Here is an 18932-nt window from a genome sequence, read left to right as displayed (position 1 = left end):
TACTAAGTTTCAAACAATAACTGATGAGCAGCAAATGGTTTAGATGAAGTGTTGAAAAAGCTAAGAACGCTTCTCTTCGTTTTTTTCTCCTTTTTGTGGTTGCTAAACTGTAAGAAGAGAGTAGAGCATGAGCTTGAACACAAAACATTAAAAGAGAATAAACGCAACACCAATGGTGAAAAAGCAAGCCATGCGTTGGCCGGGAATCGAACCCGGGTCAACTGCTTGGAAGGCAGCTATGCTCACCACTATACCACCAACGCTTACGTAAGCGCGCATTTTTTTTTTTACATTTTCTGCAATAACAGTAAACGTTCTAGCAAATCCTTTCTAAGTACATGGAGAATCAAACTGGGGGAGAGTGAAAAAAGTTGTGATGTAGCACAATCCCAAGGAGAACCATTGACCTTTTATGGTTTGTTTATAGAAAATTTTGAGACATCGTAAAGGCCTTCTGGTCCTTTAGCGGCATGAGTTGAACTGGGATTCAGGGTTTTAACCAGTGTTTTTTTGAGCCAAAAGGGTTTGCTGTAGACAGGGGCATTTAGATGAAATGTAATGATGAAGAGTATAAAACACAACCGTTTAGCAGAGGATGGTTTCGATCCATCGACCTCTGGGTTATGGGCCCAGCACGCTTCCGCTGCGCCACTCTGCTTATGGTGGAGGATGCTCAGAGTTGAAGTCTAATTACTGCCTGCCTTCTGGTCTATGTCATGTAATTTATCAGCCATTTCTTATCTGTTGGCAACTAAATTATTCTTGGTGCTTTGCAAATGTTTGTTTTTGTTGAAAATCATGTCTCTGTGGCGCAATCGGTTAGCGCGTTCGGCTGTTAACCGAAAGGTTGGTGGTTCGAGTCCACCCAGGGACGTTGCACCCTTTTGCTTCAGTTGAAGAAGTTTTTGCATTTGTGCTAAGCATCTCCCTCAAGTAAAAGCCATTTTGCTGACGATGTTTTGAATTCACGAGACAAACTGGAGAAAAACCTTCTGGATGAGATAGGATAAACAAAACTTCCTTCGAGCCGGAATTGAACCAGCGACCTAAGGATTGCTAATTTAGAGCTACAGTCCTCCGCTCTACCAGCTGAGCTATCGAAGGATTGTTGAAAGCCCACTAGGTTTGGCCATGGGTGCCACGAGCAGGTGGTAAAAATGATTCATTCAACCCAGCGAAAAAGGAATTCAGCGGTAGTATTGGAGAATGCGGGCATCGATCCCGCTACCTCTCGCATGCTAAGCGAGCGCTCTACCACTTGAGCTAATCCCCCAAACCTGGCAAACATATCGTCAGTTTCACGTCACACCAGGTCACAATTTTCATATACAATCACACATGCCAGTGCAAGCTTTTTTTTTTTTTTTTTTTTTTTTTTTTTTTTTTTTTTAAATTGTGGATTCCATTTTTGCATACTGGAAGAACATTTAAGGAGTCTACAACGTGATTGGTGCCCTACAAATACAGTTGGGCAACTTTCTAGCAACCCCTTTCTATGTACATGGAGAATCAAATTGGGGACAGTGAAAAAAACTTGCATAGTTTGAAGAAAAAAGTTGCGATGTAGCACAATCCCAAAAGAGAACCATTGACCTTTTATGGCTTTGTTTGTTTATAGAAACTGCTGAGAGGTCGTGAAGGCCTTCTGGTCCTTTGGCACAAGTTGATCCAGGATTCAGGGTTTTGACCAGTAATTTTTGAGCCAAAACGCGTTTGCTTTTGACAGAAGCTACACCAACCAGCACAATACCAATGTTTACCTTGGCATTGCTTTTGTATTGCGGACTAACCCTACTAAGTTTCAAACAATAACTGATGAGCAGCAAATGGTTTAGATGAAGTGTTGAAAAAGCTAAGAACGCTTCTCTTCGTTTTTTTCTCCTTTTTGTGGTTGCTAAACTGTAAGAAGAGAGTAGAGCATGAGCTTGAACACAAAACATTAAAAGAGAATAAACGCAACACCAATGGTGAAAAAGCAAGCCATGCGTTGGCCGGGAATCGAACCCGGGTCAACTGCTTGGAAGGCAGCTATGCTCACCACTATACCACCAACGCTTACGTAAGCGCGCATTTTTTTTTTACATTTTCTGCAATAACAGTAAACGTTCTAGCAAATCCTTTCTAAGTACATGGAGAATCAAACTGGGGGAGAGTGAAAAAAGTTGTGATGTAGCACAATCCCAAGGAGAACCATTGACCTTTTATGGTTTGTTTATAGAAAATTTTGAGACGTCGTAAAGGCCTTCTGGTCCTTTAGCGGCATGAGTTGAACTGGGATTCAGGGTTTTAACCAGTGTTTTTTTGAGCCAAAAGGGTTTGCTGTAGACAGGGGCATTTAGATGAAATGTAATGATGAAGAGTATAAAACACAACCGTTTAGCAGAGGATGGTTTCGATCCATCGACCTCTGGGTTATGGGCCCAGCACGCTTCCGCTGCGCCACTCTGCTTATGGTGGAGGATGCTCAGAGTTGAAGTCTAATTACTGCCTGCCTTCTGGTCTATGTCATGTAATTTATCAGCCATTTCTTATCTGTTGGCAACTAAATTATTCTTGGTGCTTTGCAAATGTTTGTTTTTGTTGAAAATCATGTCTCTGTGGCGCAATCGGTTAGCGCGTTCGGCTGTTAACCGAAAGGTTGGTGGTTCGAGTCCACCCAGGGACGTTGCACCCTTTTGCTTCAGTTGAAGAAGTTTTTGCATTTGTGCTAAGCATCTCCCTCAAGTAAAAGCCATTTTGCTGACGATGTTTTGAATTCACGAGACAAACTGGAGAAAAACCTTCTGGATGAGATAGGATAAACAAAACTTCCTTCGAGCCGGAATTGAACCAGCGACCTAAGGATTGCTAATTTAGAGCTACAGTCCTCCGCTCTACCAGCTGAGCTATCGAAGGATTGTTGAAAGCCCACTAGGTTTGGCCATGGGTGCCACGAGCAGGTGGTAAAAATGATTCATTCAACCCAGCGAAAAAGGAATTCAGCGGTAGTATTGGAGAATGCGGGCATCGATCCCGCTACCTCTCGCATGCTAAGCGAGCGCTCTACCACTTGAGCTAATCCCCCAAACCTGGCAAACATATCGTCAGTTTCACGTCACACCAGGTCACAATTTTCATATACAATCACACATGCCAGTGCAAGCTTTTTTTTTTTTTTTTTTTTTTTTTAAATTGTGGATTCCATTTTTGCATACTGGAAGAACATTTAAGGAGTCTACAACGTGATTGGTGCCCTACAAATACAGTTGGGCAACTTTCTAGCAACCCCTTTCTATGTACATGGAGAATCAAATTGGGGACAGTGAAAAAAACTTGCATAGTTTGAAGAAAAAAGTTGCGATGTAGCACAATCCCAAAAGAGAACCATTGACCTTTTATGGCTTTGTTTGTTTATAGAAACTGCTGAGAGGTCGTGAAGGCCTTCTGGTCCTTTGGCACAAGTTGATCCAGGATTCAGGGTTTTGACCAGTAATTTTTGAGCCAAAACGCGTTTGCTTTTGACAGAAGCTACACCAACCAGCACAATACCAATGTTTACCTTGGCATTGCTTTTGTATTGCGGACTAACCCTACTAAGTTTCAAACAATAACTGATGAGCAGCAAATGGTTTAGATGAAGTGTTGAAAAAGCTAAGAACGCTTCTCTTCGTTTTTTTCTCCTTTTTGTGGTTGCTAAACTGTAAGAAGAGAGTAGAGCATGAGCTTGAACACAAAACATTAAAAGAGAATAAACGCAACACCAATGGTGAAAAAGCAAGCCATGCGTTGGCCGGGAATCGAACCCGGGTCAACTGCTTGGAAGGCAGCTATGCTCACCACTATACCACCAACGCTTACGTAAGCGCGCATTTTTTTTTTTACATTTTCTGCAATAACAGTAAACGTTCTAGCAAATCCTTTCTAAGTACATGGAGAATCAAACTGGGGGAGAGTGAAAAAAGTTGTGATGTAGCACAATCCCAAGGAGAACCATTGACCTTTTATGGTTTGTTTATAGAAAATTTTGAGACATCGTAAAGGCCTTCTGGTCCTTTAGCGGCATGAGTTGAACTGGGATTCAGGGTTTTAACCAGTGTTTTTTTGAGCCAAAAGGGTTTGCTGTAGACAGGGGCATTTAGATGAAATGTAATGATGAAGAGTATAAAACACAACCGTTTAGCAGAGGATGGTTTCGATCCATCGACCTCTGGGTTATGGGCCCAGCACGCTTCCGCTGCGCCACTCTGCTTATGGTGGAGGATGCTCAGAGTTGAAGTCTAATTACTGCCTGCCTTCTGGTCTATGTCATGTAATTTATCAGCCATTTCTTATCTGTTGGCAACTAAATTATTCTTGGTGCTTTGCAAATGTTTGTTTTTGTTGAAAATCATGTCTCTGTGGCGCAATCGGTTAGCGCGTTCGGCTGTTAACCGAAAGGTTGGTGGTTCGAGTCCACCCAGGGACGTTGCACCCTTTTGCTTCAGTTGAAGAAGTTTTTGCATTTGTGCTAAGCATCTCCCTCAAGTAAAAGCCATTTTGCTGACGATGTTTTGAATTCACGAGACAAACTGGAGAAAAACCTTCTGGATGAGATAGGATAAACAAAACTTCCTTCGAGCCGGAATTGAACCAGCGACCTAAGGATTGCTAATTTAGAGCTACAGTCCTCCGCTCTACCAGCTGAGCTATCGAAGGATTGTTGAAAGCCCACTAGGTTTGGCCATGGGTGCCACGAGCAGGTGGTAAAAATGATTCATTCAACCCAGCGAAAAAGGAATTCAGCGGTAGTATTGGAGAATGCGGGCATCGATCCCGCTACCTCTCGCATGCTAAGCGAGCGCTCTACCACTTGAGCTAATCCCCCAAACCTGGCAAACATATCGTCAGTTTCACGTCACACCAGGTCACAATTTTCATATACAATCACACATGCCAGTGCAAGCTTTTTTTTTTTTTTTTTTTTTTTTAAATTGTGGATTCCATTTTTGCATACTGGAAGAACATTTAAGGAGTCTACAACGTGATTGGTGCCCTACAAATACAGTTGGGCAACTTTCTAGCAACCCCTTTCTATGTACATGGAGAATCAAATTGGGGACAGTGAAAAAAACTTGCATAGTTTGAAGAAAAAAGTTGCGATGTAGCACAATCCCAAAAGAGAACCATTGACCTTTTATGGCTTTGTTTGTTTATAGAAACTGCTGAGAGGTCGTGAAGGCCTTCTGGTCCTTTGGCACAAGTTGATCCAGGATTCAGGGTTTTGACCAGTAATTTTTGAGCCAAAACGCGTTTGCTTTTGACAGAAGCTACACCAACCAGCACAATACCAATGTTTACCTTGGCATTGCTTTTGTATTGCGGACTAACCCTACTAAGTTTCAAACAATAACTGATGAGCAGCAAATGGTTTAGATGAAGTGTTGAAAAAGCTAAGAACGCTTCTCTTCGTTTTTTTCTCCTTTTTGTGGTTGCTAAACTGTAAGAAGAGAGTAGAGCATGAGCTTGAACACAAAACATTAAAAGAGAATAAACGCAACACCAATGGTGAAAAAGCAAGCCATGCGTTGGCCGGGAATCGAACCCGGGTCAACTGCTTGGAAGGCAGCTATGCTCACCACTATACCACCAACGCTTACGTAAGCGCGCATTTTTTTTTTTACATTTTCTGCAATAACAGTAAACGTTCTAGCAAATCCTTTCTAAGTACATGGAGAATCAAACTGGGGGAGAGTGAAAAAAGTTGTGATGTAGCACAATCCCAAGGAGAACCATTGACCTTTTATGGTTTGTTTATAGAAAATTTTGAGACATCGTAAAGGCCTTCTGGTCCTTTAGCGGCATGAGTTGAACTGGGATTCAGGGTTTTAACCAGTGTTTTTTTGAGCCAAAAGGGTTTGCTGTAGACAGGGGCATTTAGATGAAATGTAATGATGAAGAGTATAAAACACAACCGTTTAGCAGAGGATGGTTTCGATCCATCGACCTCTGGGTTATGGGCCCAGCACGCTTCCGCTGCGCCACTCTGCTTATGGTGGAGGATGCTCAGAGTTGAAGTCTAATTACTGCCTGCCTTCTGGTCTATGTCATGTAATTTATCAGCCATTTCTTATCTGTTGGCAACTAAATTATTCTTGGTGCTTTGCAAATGTTTGTTTTTGTTGAAAATCATGTCTCTGTGGCGCAATCGGTTAGCGCGTTCGGCTGTTAACCGAAAGGTTGGTGGTTCGAGTCCACCCAGGGACGTTGCACCCTTTTGCTTCAGTTGAAGAAGTTTTTGCATTTGTGCTAAGCATCTCCCTCAAGTAAAAGCCATTTTGCTGACGATGTTTTGAATTCACGAGACAAACTGGAGAAAAACCTTCTGGATGAGATAGGATAAACAAAACTTCCTTCGAGCCGGAATTGAACCAGCGACCTAAGGATTGCTAATTTAGAGCTACAGTCCTCCGCTCTACCAGCTGAGCTATCGAAGGATTGTTGAAAGCCCACTAGGTTTGGCCATGGGTGCCACGAGCAGGTGGTAAAAATGATTCATTCAACCCAGCGAAAAAGGAATTCAGCGGTAGTATTGGAGAATGCGGGCATCGATCCCGCTACCTCTCGCATGCTAAGCGAGCGCTCTACCACTTGAGCTAATCCCCCAAACCTGGCAAACATATCGTCAGTTTCACGTCACACCAGGTCACAATTTTCATATACAATCACACATGCCAGTGCAAGCTTTTTTTTTTTTTTTTTTTTTTTTTTAAATTGTGGATTCCATTTTTGCATACTGGAAGAACATTTAAGGAGTCTACAACGTGATTGGTGCCCTACAAATACAGTTGGGCAACTTTCTAGCAACCCCTTTCTATGTACATGGAGAATCAAATTGGGGACAGTGAAAAAAACTTGCATAGTTTGAAGAAAAAAGTTGCGATGTAGCACAATCCCAAAAGAGAACCATTGACCTTTTATGGCTTTGTTTGTTTATAGAAACTGCTGAGAGGTCGTGAAGGCCTTCTGGTCCTTTGGCACAAGTTGATCCAGGATTCAGGGTTTTGACCAGTAATTTTTGAGCCAAAACGCGTTTGCTTTTGACAGAAGCTACACCAACCAGCACAATACCAATGTTTACCTTGGCATTGCTTTTGTATTGCGGACTAACCCTACTAAGTTTCAAACAATAACTGATGAGCAGCAAATGGTTTAGATGAAGTGTTGAAAAAGCTAAGAACGCTTCTCTTCGTTTTTTTCTCCTTTTTGTGGTTGCTAAACTGTAAGAAGAGAGTAGAGCATGAGCTTGAACACAAAACATTAAAAGAGAATAAACGCAACACCAATGGTGAAAAAGCAAGCCATGCGTTGGCCGGGAATCGAACCCGGGTCAACTGCTTGGAAGGCAGCTATGCTCACCACTATACCACCAACGCTTACGTAAGCGCGCATTTTTTTTTTACATTTTCTGCAATAACAGTAAACGTTCTAGCAAATCCTTTCTAAGTACATGGAGAATCAAACTGGGGGAGAGTGAAAAAAGTTGTGATGTAGCACAATCCCAAGGAGAACCATTGACCTTTTATGGTTTGTTTATAGAAAATTTTGAGACGTCGTAAAGGCCTTCTGGTCCTTTAGCGGCATGAGTTGAACTGGGATTCAGGGTTTTAACCAGTGTTTTTTTGAGCCAAAAGGGTTTGCTGTAGACAGGGGCATTTAGATGAAATGTAATGATGAAGAGTATAAAACACAACCGTTTAGCAGAGGATGGTTTCGATCCATCGACCTCTGGGTTATGGGCCCAGCACGCTTCCGCTGCGCCACTCTGCTTATGGTGGAGGATGCTCAGAGTTGAAGTCTAATTACTGCCTGCCTTCTGGTCTATGTCATGTAATTTATCAGCCATTTCTTATCTGTTGGCAACTAAATTATTCTTGGTGCTTTGCAAATGTTTGTTTTTGTTGAAAATCATGTCTCTGTGGCGCAATCGGTTAGCGCGTTCGGCTGTTAACCGAAAGGTTGGTGGTTCGAGTCCACCCAGGGACGTTGCACCCTTTTGCTTCAGTTGAAGAAGTTTTTGCATTTGTGCTAAGCATCTCCCTCAAGTAAAAGCCATTTTGCTGACGATGTTTTGAATTCACGAGACAAACTGGAGAAAAACCTTCTGGATGAGATAGGATAAACAAAACTTCCTTCGAGCCGGAATTGAACCAGCGACCTAAGGATTGCTAATTTAGAGCTACAGTCCTCCGCTCTACCAGCTGAGCTATCGAAGGATTGTTGAAAGCCCACTAGGTTTGGCCATGGGTGCCACGAGCAGGTGGTAAAAATGATTCATTCAACCCAGCGAAAAAGGAATTCAGCGGTAGTATTGGAGAATGCGGGCATCGATCCCGCTACCTCTCGCATGCTAAGCGAGCGCTCTACCACTTGAGCTAATCCCCCAAACCTGGCAAACATATCGTCAGTTTCACGTCACACCAGGTCACAATTTTCATATACAATCACACATGCCAGTGCAAGCTTTTTTTTTTTTTTTTTTTTTTTTTAAATTGTGGATTCCATTTTTGCATACTGGAAGAACATTTAAGGAGTCTACAACGTGATTGGTGCCCTACAAATACAGTTGGGCAACTTTCTAGCAACCCCTTTCTATGTACATGGAGAATCAAATTGGGGACAGTGAAAAAAACTTGCATAGTTTGAAGAAAAAAGTTGCGATGTAGCACAATCCCAAAAGAGAACCATTGACCTTTTATGGCTTTGTTTGTTTATAGAAACTGCTGAGAGGTCGTGAAGGCCTTCTGGTCCTTTGGCACAAGTTGATCCAGGATTCAGGGTTTTGACCAGTAATTTTTGAGCCAAAACGCGTTTGCTTTTGACAGAAGCTACACCAACCAGCACAATACCAATGTTTACCTTGGCATTGCTTTTGTATTGCGGACTAACCCTACTAAGTTTCAAACAATAACTGATGAGCAGCAAATGGTTTAGATGAAGTGTTGAAAAAGCTAAGAACGCTTCTCTTCGTTTTTTTCTCCTTTTTGTGGTTGCTAAACTGTAAGAAGAGAGTAGAGCATGAGCTTGAACACAAAACATTAAAAGAGAATAAACGCAACACCAATGGTGAAAAAGCAAGCCATGCGTTGGCCGGGAATCGAACCCGGGTCAACTGCTTGGAAGGCAGCTATGCTCACCACTATACCACCAACGCTTACGTAAGCGCGCATTTTTTTTTTTACATTTTCTGCAATAACAGTAAACGTTCTAGCAAATCCTTTCTAAGTACATGGAGAATCAAACTGGGGGAGAGTGAAAAAAGTTGTGATGTAGCACAATCCCAAGGAGAACCATTGACCTTTTATGGTTTGTTTATAGAAAATTTTGAGACATCGTAAAGGCCTTCTGGTCCTTTAGCGGCATGAGTTGAACTGGGATTCAGGGTTTTAACCAGTGTTTTTTTGAGCCAAAAGGGTTTGCTGTAGACAGGGGCATTTAGATGAAATGTAATGATGAAGAGTATAAAACACAACCGTTTAGCAGAGGATGGTTTCGATCCATCGACCTCTGGGTTATGGGCCCAGCACGCTTCCGCTGCGCCACTCTGCTTATGGTGGAGGATGCTCAGAGTTGAAGTCTAATTACTGCCTGCCTTCTGGTCTATGTCATGTAATTTATCAGCCATTTCTTATCTGTTGGCAACTAAATTATTCTTGGTGCTTTGCAAATGTTTGTTTTTGTTGAAAATCATGTCTCTGTGGCGCAATCGGTTAGCGCGTTCGGCTGTTAACCGAAAGGTTGGTGGTTCGAGTCCACCCAGGGACGTTGCACCCTTTTGCTTCAGTTGAAGAAGTTTTTGCATTTGTGCTAAGCATCTCCCTCAAGTAAAAGCCATTTTGCTGACGATGTTTTGAATTCACGAGACAAACTGGAGAAAAACCTTCTGGATGAGATAGGATAAACAAAACTTCCTTCGAGCCGGAATTGAACCAGCGACCTAAGGATTGCTAATTTAGAGCTACAGTCCTCCGCTCTACCAGCTGAGCTATCGAAGGATTGTTGAAAGCCCACTAGGTTTGGCCATGGGTGCCACGAGCAGGTGGTAAAAATGATTCATTCAACCCAGCGAAAAAGGAATTCAGCGGTAGTATTGGAGAATGCGGGCATCGATCCCGCTACCTCTCGCATGCTAAGCGAGCGCTCTACCACTTGAGCTAATCCCCCAAACCTGGCAAACATATCGTCAGTTTCACGTCACACCAGGTCACAATTTTCATATACAATCACACATGCCAGTGCAAGCTTTTTTTTTTTTTTTTTTTTTTTTTAAATTGTGGATTCCATTTTTGCATACTGGAAGAACATTTAAAGGGAACCTGTCACCTGAATTTGGCGGGACTGGTTTTGGGTCATATGGGCGGAGTTTTCGGGTTTTTGATTCACCCTTTCCTTACCCGCTGGCTGCATGCTGGCTGCAATATTGGATTGAAGTTCATTCTCTGTCCTCCGTAGTACATGCCTGCACAAGGTAAGATTGCCTTGCACAGGCGTGTACTATGGAGGACAGAGAATGAACTTCAATCCAATATTGCGGCCAGCATGCAACCAGCGGGTAAGGAAAGGGTGAATCAAACACCCGCAAACTCCGCCCATATGACCCAAAACCAGTCCCGCCAAATTCAGGTGACAGAGTCCCTTTAAGGAGTCTACAACGTGATTGGTGCCCTACAAATACAGTTGGGCAACTTTCTAGCAACCCCTTTCTATGTACATGGAGAATCAAATTGGGGACAGTGAAAAAAACTTGCATAGTTTGAAGAAAAAAGTTGCGATGTAGCACAATCCCAAAAGAGAACCATTGACCTTTTATGGCTTTGTTTGTTTATAGAAACTGCTGAGAGGTCGTGAAGGCCTTCTGGTCCTTTGGCACAAGTTGATCCAGGATTCAGGGTTTTGACCAGTAATTTTTGAGCCAAAACGCGTTTGCTTTTGACAGAAGCTACACCAACCAGCACAATACCAATGTTTACCTTGGCATTGCTTTTGTATTGCGGACTAACCCTACTAAGTTTCAAACAATAACTGATGAGCAGCAAATGGTTTAGATGAAGTGTTGAAAAAGCTAAGAACGCTTCTCTTCGTTTTTTTCTCCTTTTTGTGGTTGCTAAACTGTAAGAAGAGAGTAGAGCATGAGCTTGAACACAAAACATTAAAAGAGAATAAACGCAACACCAATGGTGAAAAAGCAAGCCATGCGTTGGCCGGGAATCGAACCCGGGTCAACTGCTTGGAAGGCAGCTATGCTCACCACTATACCACCAACGCTTACGTAAGCGCGCATTTTTTTTTTTACATTTTCTGCAATAACAGTAAACGTTCTAGCAAATCCTTTCTAAGTACATGGAGAATCAAACTGGGGGAGAGTGAAAAAAGTTGTGATGTAGCACAATCCCAAGGAGAACCATTGACCTTTTATGGTTTGTTTATAGAAAATTTTGAGACATCGTAAAGGCCTTCTGGTCCTTTAGCGGCATGAGTTGAACTGGGATTCAGGGTTTTAACCAGTGTTTTTTTGAGCCAAAAGGGTTTGCTGTAGACAGGGGCATTTAGATGAAATGTAATGATGAAGAGTATAAAACACAACCGTTTAGCAGAGGATGGTTTCGATCCATCGACCTCTGGGTTATGGGCCCAGCACGCTTCCGCTGCGCCACTCTGCTTATGGTGGAGGATGCTCAGAGTTGAAGTCTAATTACTGCCTGCCTTCTGGTCTATGTCATGTAATTTATCAGCCATTTCTTATCTGTTGGCAACTAAATTATTCTTGGTGCTTTGCAAATGTTTGTTTTTGTTGAAAATCATGTCTCTGTGGCGCAATCGGTTAGCGCGTTCGGCTGTTAACCGAAAGGTTGGTGGTTCGAGTCCACCCAGGGACGTTGCACCCTTTTGCTTCAGTTGAAGAAGTTTTTGCATTTGTGCTAAGCATCTCCCTCAAGTAAAAGCCATTTTGCTGACGATGTTTTGAATTCACGAGACAAACTGGAGAAAAACCTTCTGGATGAGATAGGATAAACAAAACTTCCTTCGAGCCGGAATTGAACCAGCGACCTAAGGATTGCTAATTTAGAGCTACAGTCCTCCGCTCTACCAGCTGAGCTATCGAAGGATTGTTGAAAGCCCACTAGGTTTGGCCATGGGTGCCACGAGCAGGTGGTAAAAATGATTCATTCAACCCAGCGAAAAAGGAATTCAGCGGTAGTATTGGAGAATGCGGGCATCGATCCCGCTACCTCTCGCATGCTAAGCGAGCGCTCTACCACTTGAGCTAATCCCCCAAACCTGGCAAACATATCGTCAGTTTCACGTCACACCAGGTCACAATTTTCATATACAATCACACATGCCAGTGCAAGTTTTTTTTTTTTTTTTTTTTTTTTTTTTAAATTGTGGATTCCATTTTTGCATACTGGAAGAACATTTAAGGAGTCTACAACGTGATTGGTGCCCTACAAATACAGTTGGGCAACTTTCTAGCAACCCCTTTCTATGTACATGGAGAATCAAATTGGGGACAGTGAAAAAAACTTGCATAGTTTGAAGAAAAAAGTTGCGATGTAGCACAATCCCAAAAGAGAACCATTGACCTTTTATGGCTTTGTTTGTTTATAGAAACTGCTGAGAGGTCGTGAAGGCCTTCTGGTCCTTTGGCACAAGTTGATCCAGGATTCAGGGTTTTGACCAGTAATTTTTGAGCCAAAACGCGTTTGCTTTTGACAGAAGCTACACCAACCAGCACAATACCAATGTTTACCTTGGCATTGCTTTTGTATTGCGGACTAACCCTACTAAGTTTCAAACAATAACTGATGAGCAGCAAATGGTTTAGATGAAGTGTTGAAAAAGCTAAGAACGCTTCTCTTCGTTTTTTTCTCCTTTTTGTGGTTGCTAAACTGTAAGAAGAGAGTAGAGCATGAGCTTGAACACAAAACATTAAAAGAGAATAAACGCAACACCAATGGTGAAAAAGCAAGCCATGCGTTGGCCGGGAATCGAACCCGGGTCAACTGCTTGGAAGGCAGCTATGCTCACCACTATACCACCAACGCTTACGTAAGCGCGCATTTTTTTTTTACATTTTCTGCAATAACAGTAAACGTTCTAGCAAATCCTTTCTAAGTACATGGAGAATCAAACTGGGGGAGAGTGAAAAAAGTTGTGATGTAGCACAATCCCAAGGAGAACCATTGACCTTTTATGGTTTGTTTATAGAAAATTTTGAGACGTCGTAAAGGCCTTCTGGTCCTTTAGCGGCATGAGTTGAACTGGGATTCAGGGTTTTAACCAGTGTTTTTTTGAGCCAAAAGGGTTTGCTGTAGACAGGGGCATTTAGATGAAATGTAATGATGAAGAGTATAAAACACAACCGTTTAGCAGAGGATGGTTTCGATCCATCGACCTCTGGGTTATGGGCCCAGCACGCTTCCGCTGCGCCACTCTGCTTATGGTGGAGGATGCTCAGAGTTGAAGTCTAATTACTGCCTGCCTTCTGGTCTATGTCATGTAATTTATCAGCCATTTCTTATCTGTTGGCAACTAAATTATTCTTGGTGCTTTGCAAATGTTTGTTTTTGTTGAAAATCATGTCTCTGTGGCGCAATCGGTTAGCGCGTTCGGCTGTTAACCGAAAGGTTGGTGGTTCGAGTCCACCCAGGGACGTTGCACCCTTTTGCTTCAGTTGAAGAAGTTTTTGCATTTGTGCTAAGCATCTCCCTCAAGTAAAAGCCATTTTGCTGACGATGTTTTGAATTCACGAGACAAACTGGAGAAAAACCTTCTGGATGAGATAGGATAAACAAAACTTCCTTCGAGCCGGAATTGAACCAGCGACCTAAGGATTGCTAATTTAGAGCTACAGTCCTCCGCTCTACCAGCTGAGCTATCGAAGGATTGTTGAAAGCCCACTAGGTTTGGCCATGGGTGCCACGAGCAGGTGGTAAAAATGATTCATTCAACCCAGCGAAAAAGGAATTCAGCGGTAGTATTGGAGAATGCGGGCATCGATCCCGCTACCTCTCGCATGCTAAGCGAGCGCTCTACCACTTGAGCTAATCCCCCAAACCTGGCAAACATATCGTCAGTTTCACGTCACACCAGGTCACAATTTTCATATACAATCACACATGCCAGTGCAAGCTTTTTTTTTTTTTTTTTTTTTTTTTAAATTGTGGATTCCATTTTTGCATACTGGAAGAACATTTAAGGAGTCTACAACGTGATTGGTGCCCTACAAATACAGTTGGGCAACTTTCTAGCAACCCCTTTCTATGTACATGGAGAATCAAATTGGGGACAGTGAAAAAAACTTGCATAGTTTGAAGAAAAAAGTTGCGATGTAGCACAATCCCAAAAGAGAACCATTGACCTTTTATGGCTTTGTTTGTTTATAGAAACTGCTGAGAGGTCGTGAAGGCCTTCTGGTCCTTTGGCACAAGTTGATCCAGGATTCAGGGTTTTGACCAGTAATTTTTGAGCCAAAACGCGTTTGCTTTTGACAGAAGCTACACCAACCAGCACAATACCAATGTTTACCTTGGCATTGCTTTTGTATTGCGGACTAACCCTACTAAGTTTCAAACAATAACTGATGAGCAGCAAATGGTTTAGATGAAGTGTTGAAAAAGCTAAGAACGCTTCTCTTCGTTTTTTTCTCCTTTTTGTGGTTGCTAAACTGTAAGAAGAGAGTAGAGCATGAGCTTGAACACAAAACATTAAAAGAGAATAAACGCAACACCAATGGTGAAAAAGCAAGCCATGCGTTGGCCGGGAATCGAACCCGGGTCAACTGCTTGGAAGGCAGCTATGCTCACCACTATACCACCAACGCTTACGTAAGCGCGCATTTTTTTTTTTACATTTTCTGCAATAACAGTAAACGTTCTAGCAAATCCTTTCTAAGTACATGGAGAATCAAACTGGGGGAGAGTGAAAAAAGTTGTGATGTAGCACAATCCCAAGGAGAACCATTGACCTTTTATGGTTTGTTTATAGAAAATTTTGAGACATCGTAAAGGCCTTCTGGTCCTTTAGCGGCATGAGTTGAACTGGGATTCAGGGTTTTAACCAGTGTTTTTTTGAGCCAAAAGGGTTTGCTGTAGACAGGGGCATTTAGATGAAATGTAATGATGAAGAGTATAAAACACAACCGTTTAGCAGAGGATGGTTTCGATCCATCGACCTCTGGGTTATGGGCCCAGCACGCTTCCGCTGCGCCACTCTGCTTATGGTGGAGGATGCTCAGAGTTGAAGTCTAATTACTGCCTGCCTTCTGGTCTATGTCATGTAATTTATCAGCCATTTCTTATCTGTTGGCAACTAAATTATTCTTGGTGCTTTGCAAATGTTTGTTTTTGTTGAAAATCATGTCTCTGTGGCGCAATCGGTTAGCGCGTTCGGCTGTTAACCGAAAGGTTGGTGGTTCGAGTCCACCCAGGGACGTTGCACCCTTTTGCTTCAGTTGAAGAAGTTTTTGCATTTGTGCTAAGCATCTCCCTCAAGTAAAAGCCATTTTGCTGACGATGTTTTGAATTCACGAGACAAACTGGAGAAAAACCTTCTGGATGAGATAGGATAAACAAAACTTCCTTCGAGCCGGAATTGAACCAGCGACCTAAGGATTGCTAATTTAGAGCTACAGTCCTCCGCTCTACCAGCTGAGCTATCGAAGGATTGTTGAAAGCCCACTAGGTTTGGCCATGGGTGCCACGAGCAGGTGGTAAAAATGATTCATTCAACCCAGCGAAAAAGGAATTCAGCGGTAGTATTGGAGAATGCGGGCATCGATCCCGCTACCTCTCGCATGCTAAGCGAGCGCTCTACCACTTGAGCTAATCCCCCAAACCTGGCAAACATATCGTCAGTTTCACGTCACACCAGGTCACAATTTTCATATACAATCACACATGCCAGTGCAAGCTTTTTTTTTTTTTTTTTTTTTTTTTAAATTGTGGATTCCATTTTTGCATACTGGAAGAACATTTAAGGAGTCTACAACGTGATTGGTGCCCTACAAATACAGTTGGGCAACTTTCTAGCAACCCCTTTCTATGTACATGGAGAATCAAATTGGGGACAGTGAAAAAAACTTGCATAGTTTGAAGAAAAAAGTTGCGATGTAGCACAATCCCAAAAGAGAACCATTGACCTTTTATGGCTTTGTTTGTTTATAGAAACTGCTGAGAGGTCGTGAAGGCCTTCTGGTCCTTTGGCACAAGTTGATCCAGGATTCAGGGTTTTGACCAGTAATTTTTGAGCCAAAACGCGTTTGCTTTTGACAGAAGCTACACCAACCAGCACAATACCAATGTTTACCTTGGCATTGCTTTTGTATTGCGGACTAACCCTACTAAGTTTCAAACAATAACTGATGAGCAGCAAATGGTTTAGATGAAGTGTTGAAAAAGCTAAGAACGCTTCTCTTCGTTTTTTTCTCCTTTTTGTGGTTGCTAAACTGTAAGAAGAGAGTAGAGCATGAGCTTGAACACAAAACATTAAAAGAGAATAAACGCAACACCAATGGTGAAAAAGCAAGCCATGCGTTGGCCGGGAATCGAACCCGGGTCAACTGCTTGGAAGGCAGCTATGCTCACCACTATACCACCAACGCTTACGTAAGCGCGCATTTTTTTTTTACATTTTCTGCAATAACAGTAAACGTTCTAGCAAATCCTTTCTAAGTACATGGAGAATCAAACTGGGGGAGAGTGAAAAAAGTTGTGATGTAGCACAATCCCAAGGAGAACCATTGACCTTTTATGGTTTGTTTATAGAAAATTTTGAGACGTCGTAAAGGCCTTCTGGTCCTTTAGCGGCATGAGTTGAACTGGGATTCAGGGTTTTAACCAGTGTTTTTTTGAGCCAAAAGGGTTTGCTGTAGACAGGGGCATTTAGATGAAATGTAATGATGAAGAGTATAAAACACAACCGTTTAGCAGAGGATGGTTTCGATCCATCGACCTCTGGGTTATGGGCCCAGCACGCTTCCGCTGCGCCACTCTGCTTATGGTGGAGGATGCTCAGAGTTGAAGTCTAATTACTGCCTGCCTTCTGGTCTATGTCATGTAATTTATCAGCCATTTCTTATCTGTTGGCAACTAAATTATTCTTGGTGCTTTGCAAATGTTTGTTTTTGTTGAAAATCATGTCTCTGTGGCGCAATCGGTTAGCGCGTTCGGCTGTTAACCGAAAGGTTGGTGGTTCGAGTCCACCCAGGGACGTTGCACCCTTTTGCTTCAGTTGAAGAAGTTTTTGCATTTGTGCTAAGCATCTCCCTCAAGTAAAAGCCATTTTGCTGACGATGTTTTGAATTCACGAGACAAACTGGAGAAAAACCTTCTGGATGAGATAGGATAAACAAAACTTCCTTCGAGCCGGAATTGAACCAGCGACCTAAGGATTGCTAATTTAGAGCTACAGTCCTCCGCTCTACCAGCTGAGCTATCGAAGGATTGTTGAAAGCCCACTAGGTTTGGCCATGGGTGCCACGAGCAGGTGGTAAAAATGATTCATTCAACCCAGCGAAAAAGGAATTCAGCGGTAGTATTGGAGAATGCGGGCATCGATCCCGCTACCTCTCGCATGCTAAGCGAGCGCTCTACCACTTGAGCTAATCCCCCAAACCTGGCAAACATATCGTCAGTTTCACGTCACACCAGGTCACAATTTTCATATACAATCACACATGCCAGTGCAAGCTTTTTTTTTTTTTTTTTTTTTTTTTAAATTGTGGATTCCATTTTTGCATACTGGAAGAACATTTAAGGAGTCTACAACGTGATTGGTGCCCTACAAATACAGTTGGGCAACTTTCTAGCAACCCCTTTCTATGTACATGGAGAATCAAATTGGGGACAGTGAAAAAAACTTGCATAGTTTGAAGAAAAAAGTTGCGATGTAGCACAATCCCAAAAGAGAACCATTGACCTTTTATGGCTTTGTTTGTTTATAGAAACTGCTGAGAGGTCGTGAAGGCCTTCTGGTCCTTTGGCACAAGTTGATCCAGGATTCAGGGTTTTGACCAGTAATTTTTGAGCCAAAACGCGTTTGCTTTTGACAGAAGCTACACCAACCAGCACAATACCAATGTTTACCTTGGCATTGCTTTTGTATTGCGGACTAACCCTACTAAGTTTCAAACAATAACTGATGAGCAGCAAATGGTTTAGATGAAGTGTTGAAAAAGCTAAGAACGCTTCTCTTCGTTTTTTTCTCCTTTTTGTGGTTGCTAAACTGTAAGAAGAGAGTAGAGCATGAGCTTGAACACAAAACATTAAAAGAGAATAAACGCAACACCAATGGTGAAAAAGCAAGCCATGCGTTGGCCGGGAATCGAACCCGGGTCAACTGCTTGGAAGGCAGCTATGCTCACCACTATACCACCAACGCTTACGTAAGCGCGCATTTTTTTTTTTACATTTTCTGCAATAACAGTAAACGTTCTAGCAAATCCTTTCTAAGTACATGGAGAATCAAACTGGGGGAGAGTGAAAAAAGTTGTGATGTAGCACAATCCCAAGGAGAACCATTGACCTTTTATGGTTTGTTTATAGAAAATTTTGAGACATCGTAAAGGCCTTCTGGTCCTTTAGCGGCATGAGTTGAACTGGGATTCAGGGTTTTAACCAGTGTTTTTTTGAGCCAAAAGGGTTTGCTGTAGACAGGGGCATTTAGATGAAATGTAATGATGAAGAGTATAAAACACAACCGTTTAGCAGAGGATGGTTTCGATCCATCGACCTCTGGGTTATGGGCCCAGCACGCTTCCGCTGCGCCACTCTGCTTATGGTGGAGGATGCTCAGAGTTGAAGTCTAATTACTGCCTGCCTTCTGGTCTATGTCATGTAATTTATCAGCCATTTCTTATCTGTTGGCAACTAAATTATTCTTGGTGCTTTGCAAATGTTTGTTTTTGTTGAAAATCA

General features: G+C 42.4%; 41 non-coding genes across 41 annotated transcripts; 10 read left to right on the top strand and 31 right to left on the bottom strand.

The window, feature by feature from the left end:
• Positions 1-191: 191 nt before the first annotated feature.
• On the bottom strand, positions 192-263 carry TRNAG-UCC (transfer RNA glycine (anticodon UCC)). Its single transcript has one exon. It is a non-coding gene; the product is annotated as a tRNA-Gly (tRNA).
• Positions 264-800: 537 nt separating this feature from the next.
• Positions 801-874, top strand: TRNAN-GUU (transfer RNA asparagine (anticodon GUU)). The gene has a single exon. It is a non-coding gene; the product is annotated as a tRNA-Asn (tRNA).
• A 144-nt stretch (positions 875-1018) lies between these two features.
• Positions 1019-1104, bottom strand: TRNAY-GUA (transfer RNA tyrosine (anticodon GUA)). The gene is given in 2 exon segments: positions 1019-1054; positions 1068-1104. It is a non-coding gene; the product is annotated as a tRNA-Tyr (tRNA).
• Positions 1105-1200: 96 nt separating this feature from the next.
• On the bottom strand, positions 1201-1273 carry TRNAA-AGC (transfer RNA alanine (anticodon AGC)). The gene has a single exon. It is a non-coding gene; the product is annotated as a tRNA-Ala (tRNA).
• Positions 1274-1983: 710 nt separating this feature from the next.
• TRNAG-UCC (transfer RNA glycine (anticodon UCC)) lies at positions 1984-2055 on the bottom strand. Its single transcript has one exon. It is a non-coding gene; the product is annotated as a tRNA-Gly (tRNA).
• Positions 2056-2591: 536 nt separating this feature from the next.
• Positions 2592-2665, top strand: TRNAN-GUU (transfer RNA asparagine (anticodon GUU)). The gene has a single exon. It is a non-coding gene; the product is annotated as a tRNA-Asn (tRNA).
• A 144-nt stretch (positions 2666-2809) lies between these two features.
• Positions 2810-2895, bottom strand: TRNAY-GUA (transfer RNA tyrosine (anticodon GUA)). Its single transcript is given in 2 exon segments — positions 2810-2845; positions 2859-2895. It is a non-coding gene; the product is annotated as a tRNA-Tyr (tRNA).
• Positions 2896-2991: 96 nt separating this feature from the next.
• Positions 2992-3064, bottom strand: TRNAA-AGC (transfer RNA alanine (anticodon AGC)). The gene has a single exon. It is a non-coding gene; the product is annotated as a tRNA-Ala (tRNA).
• Positions 3065-3761: 697 nt separating this feature from the next.
• TRNAG-UCC (transfer RNA glycine (anticodon UCC)) lies at positions 3762-3833 on the bottom strand. The gene has a single exon. It is a non-coding gene; the product is annotated as a tRNA-Gly (tRNA).
• A 537-nt stretch (positions 3834-4370) lies between these two features.
• Positions 4371-4444, top strand: TRNAN-GUU (transfer RNA asparagine (anticodon GUU)). The gene has a single exon. It is a non-coding gene; the product is annotated as a tRNA-Asn (tRNA).
• A 144-nt stretch (positions 4445-4588) lies between these two features.
• Positions 4589-4674, bottom strand: TRNAY-GUA (transfer RNA tyrosine (anticodon GUA)). Its single transcript is given in 2 exon segments — positions 4589-4624; positions 4638-4674. It is a non-coding gene; the product is annotated as a tRNA-Tyr (tRNA).
• A 96-nt stretch (positions 4675-4770) lies between these two features.
• On the bottom strand, positions 4771-4843 carry TRNAA-AGC (transfer RNA alanine (anticodon AGC)). The gene has a single exon. It is a non-coding gene; the product is annotated as a tRNA-Ala (tRNA).
• Positions 4844-5539: 696 nt separating this feature from the next.
• TRNAG-UCC (transfer RNA glycine (anticodon UCC)) lies at positions 5540-5611 on the bottom strand. Its single transcript has one exon. It is a non-coding gene; the product is annotated as a tRNA-Gly (tRNA).
• A 537-nt stretch (positions 5612-6148) lies between these two features.
• Positions 6149-6222, top strand: TRNAN-GUU (transfer RNA asparagine (anticodon GUU)). The gene has a single exon. It is a non-coding gene; the product is annotated as a tRNA-Asn (tRNA).
• Positions 6223-6366: 144 nt separating this feature from the next.
• TRNAY-GUA (transfer RNA tyrosine (anticodon GUA)) lies at positions 6367-6452 on the bottom strand. The gene is given in 2 exon segments: positions 6367-6402; positions 6416-6452. It is a non-coding gene; the product is annotated as a tRNA-Tyr (tRNA).
• Positions 6453-6548: 96 nt separating this feature from the next.
• On the bottom strand, positions 6549-6621 carry TRNAA-AGC (transfer RNA alanine (anticodon AGC)). The gene has a single exon. It is a non-coding gene; the product is annotated as a tRNA-Ala (tRNA).
• Positions 6622-7319: 698 nt separating this feature from the next.
• On the bottom strand, positions 7320-7391 carry TRNAG-UCC (transfer RNA glycine (anticodon UCC)). The gene has a single exon. It is a non-coding gene; the product is annotated as a tRNA-Gly (tRNA).
• Positions 7392-7927: 536 nt separating this feature from the next.
• TRNAN-GUU (transfer RNA asparagine (anticodon GUU)) lies at positions 7928-8001 on the top strand. Its single transcript has one exon. It is a non-coding gene; the product is annotated as a tRNA-Asn (tRNA).
• Positions 8002-8145: 144 nt separating this feature from the next.
• On the bottom strand, positions 8146-8231 carry TRNAY-GUA (transfer RNA tyrosine (anticodon GUA)). The gene is given in 2 exon segments: positions 8146-8181; positions 8195-8231. It is a non-coding gene; the product is annotated as a tRNA-Tyr (tRNA).
• A 96-nt stretch (positions 8232-8327) lies between these two features.
• Positions 8328-8400, bottom strand: TRNAA-AGC (transfer RNA alanine (anticodon AGC)). The gene has a single exon. It is a non-coding gene; the product is annotated as a tRNA-Ala (tRNA).
• A 697-nt stretch (positions 8401-9097) lies between these two features.
• TRNAG-UCC (transfer RNA glycine (anticodon UCC)) lies at positions 9098-9169 on the bottom strand. The gene has a single exon. It is a non-coding gene; the product is annotated as a tRNA-Gly (tRNA).
• A 537-nt stretch (positions 9170-9706) lies between these two features.
• TRNAN-GUU (transfer RNA asparagine (anticodon GUU)) lies at positions 9707-9780 on the top strand. Its single transcript has one exon. It is a non-coding gene; the product is annotated as a tRNA-Asn (tRNA).
• A 144-nt stretch (positions 9781-9924) lies between these two features.
• Positions 9925-10010, bottom strand: TRNAY-GUA (transfer RNA tyrosine (anticodon GUA)). Its single transcript is given in 2 exon segments — positions 9925-9960; positions 9974-10010. It is a non-coding gene; the product is annotated as a tRNA-Tyr (tRNA).
• Positions 10011-10106: 96 nt separating this feature from the next.
• TRNAA-AGC (transfer RNA alanine (anticodon AGC)) lies at positions 10107-10179 on the bottom strand. The gene has a single exon. It is a non-coding gene; the product is annotated as a tRNA-Ala (tRNA).
• Positions 10180-11208: 1029 nt separating this feature from the next.
• TRNAG-UCC (transfer RNA glycine (anticodon UCC)) lies at positions 11209-11280 on the bottom strand. The gene has a single exon. It is a non-coding gene; the product is annotated as a tRNA-Gly (tRNA).
• A 537-nt stretch (positions 11281-11817) lies between these two features.
• On the top strand, positions 11818-11891 carry TRNAN-GUU (transfer RNA asparagine (anticodon GUU)). The gene has a single exon. It is a non-coding gene; the product is annotated as a tRNA-Asn (tRNA).
• A 144-nt stretch (positions 11892-12035) lies between these two features.
• TRNAY-GUA (transfer RNA tyrosine (anticodon GUA)) lies at positions 12036-12121 on the bottom strand. The gene is given in 2 exon segments: positions 12036-12071; positions 12085-12121. It is a non-coding gene; the product is annotated as a tRNA-Tyr (tRNA).
• A 96-nt stretch (positions 12122-12217) lies between these two features.
• On the bottom strand, positions 12218-12290 carry TRNAA-AGC (transfer RNA alanine (anticodon AGC)). The gene has a single exon. It is a non-coding gene; the product is annotated as a tRNA-Ala (tRNA).
• A 699-nt stretch (positions 12291-12989) lies between these two features.
• Positions 12990-13061, bottom strand: TRNAG-UCC (transfer RNA glycine (anticodon UCC)). Its single transcript has one exon. It is a non-coding gene; the product is annotated as a tRNA-Gly (tRNA).
• Positions 13062-13597: 536 nt separating this feature from the next.
• On the top strand, positions 13598-13671 carry TRNAN-GUU (transfer RNA asparagine (anticodon GUU)). Its single transcript has one exon. It is a non-coding gene; the product is annotated as a tRNA-Asn (tRNA).
• Positions 13672-13815: 144 nt separating this feature from the next.
• TRNAY-GUA (transfer RNA tyrosine (anticodon GUA)) lies at positions 13816-13901 on the bottom strand. Its single transcript is given in 2 exon segments — positions 13816-13851; positions 13865-13901. It is a non-coding gene; the product is annotated as a tRNA-Tyr (tRNA).
• Positions 13902-13997: 96 nt separating this feature from the next.
• TRNAA-AGC (transfer RNA alanine (anticodon AGC)) lies at positions 13998-14070 on the bottom strand. The gene has a single exon. It is a non-coding gene; the product is annotated as a tRNA-Ala (tRNA).
• Positions 14071-14767: 697 nt separating this feature from the next.
• TRNAG-UCC (transfer RNA glycine (anticodon UCC)) lies at positions 14768-14839 on the bottom strand. The gene has a single exon. It is a non-coding gene; the product is annotated as a tRNA-Gly (tRNA).
• Positions 14840-15376: 537 nt separating this feature from the next.
• TRNAN-GUU (transfer RNA asparagine (anticodon GUU)) lies at positions 15377-15450 on the top strand. The gene has a single exon. It is a non-coding gene; the product is annotated as a tRNA-Asn (tRNA).
• A 144-nt stretch (positions 15451-15594) lies between these two features.
• TRNAY-GUA (transfer RNA tyrosine (anticodon GUA)) lies at positions 15595-15680 on the bottom strand. Its single transcript is given in 2 exon segments — positions 15595-15630; positions 15644-15680. It is a non-coding gene; the product is annotated as a tRNA-Tyr (tRNA).
• A 96-nt stretch (positions 15681-15776) lies between these two features.
• Positions 15777-15849, bottom strand: TRNAA-AGC (transfer RNA alanine (anticodon AGC)). Its single transcript has one exon. It is a non-coding gene; the product is annotated as a tRNA-Ala (tRNA).
• Positions 15850-16546: 697 nt separating this feature from the next.
• TRNAG-UCC (transfer RNA glycine (anticodon UCC)) lies at positions 16547-16618 on the bottom strand. The gene has a single exon. It is a non-coding gene; the product is annotated as a tRNA-Gly (tRNA).
• A 536-nt stretch (positions 16619-17154) lies between these two features.
• On the top strand, positions 17155-17228 carry TRNAN-GUU (transfer RNA asparagine (anticodon GUU)). Its single transcript has one exon. It is a non-coding gene; the product is annotated as a tRNA-Asn (tRNA).
• Positions 17229-17372: 144 nt separating this feature from the next.
• On the bottom strand, positions 17373-17458 carry TRNAY-GUA (transfer RNA tyrosine (anticodon GUA)). The gene is given in 2 exon segments: positions 17373-17408; positions 17422-17458. It is a non-coding gene; the product is annotated as a tRNA-Tyr (tRNA).
• A 96-nt stretch (positions 17459-17554) lies between these two features.
• TRNAA-AGC (transfer RNA alanine (anticodon AGC)) lies at positions 17555-17627 on the bottom strand. Its single transcript has one exon. It is a non-coding gene; the product is annotated as a tRNA-Ala (tRNA).
• Positions 17628-18324: 697 nt separating this feature from the next.
• TRNAG-UCC (transfer RNA glycine (anticodon UCC)) lies at positions 18325-18396 on the bottom strand. The gene has a single exon. It is a non-coding gene; the product is annotated as a tRNA-Gly (tRNA).
• Between the last annotated feature and the right edge of the window lie 536 nt (positions 18397-18932).

Source organism: Ranitomeya imitator, chromosome 5, assembly GCF_032444005.1.
Source record: "Ranitomeya imitator isolate aRanImi1 chromosome 5, aRanImi1.pri, whole genome shotgun sequence".
Taxonomy (NCBI): domain Eukaryota; kingdom Metazoa; phylum Chordata; class Amphibia; order Anura; family Dendrobatidae; genus Ranitomeya; species Ranitomeya imitator.
This window is presented reverse-complemented; position numbering and strand designations above follow the sequence as displayed.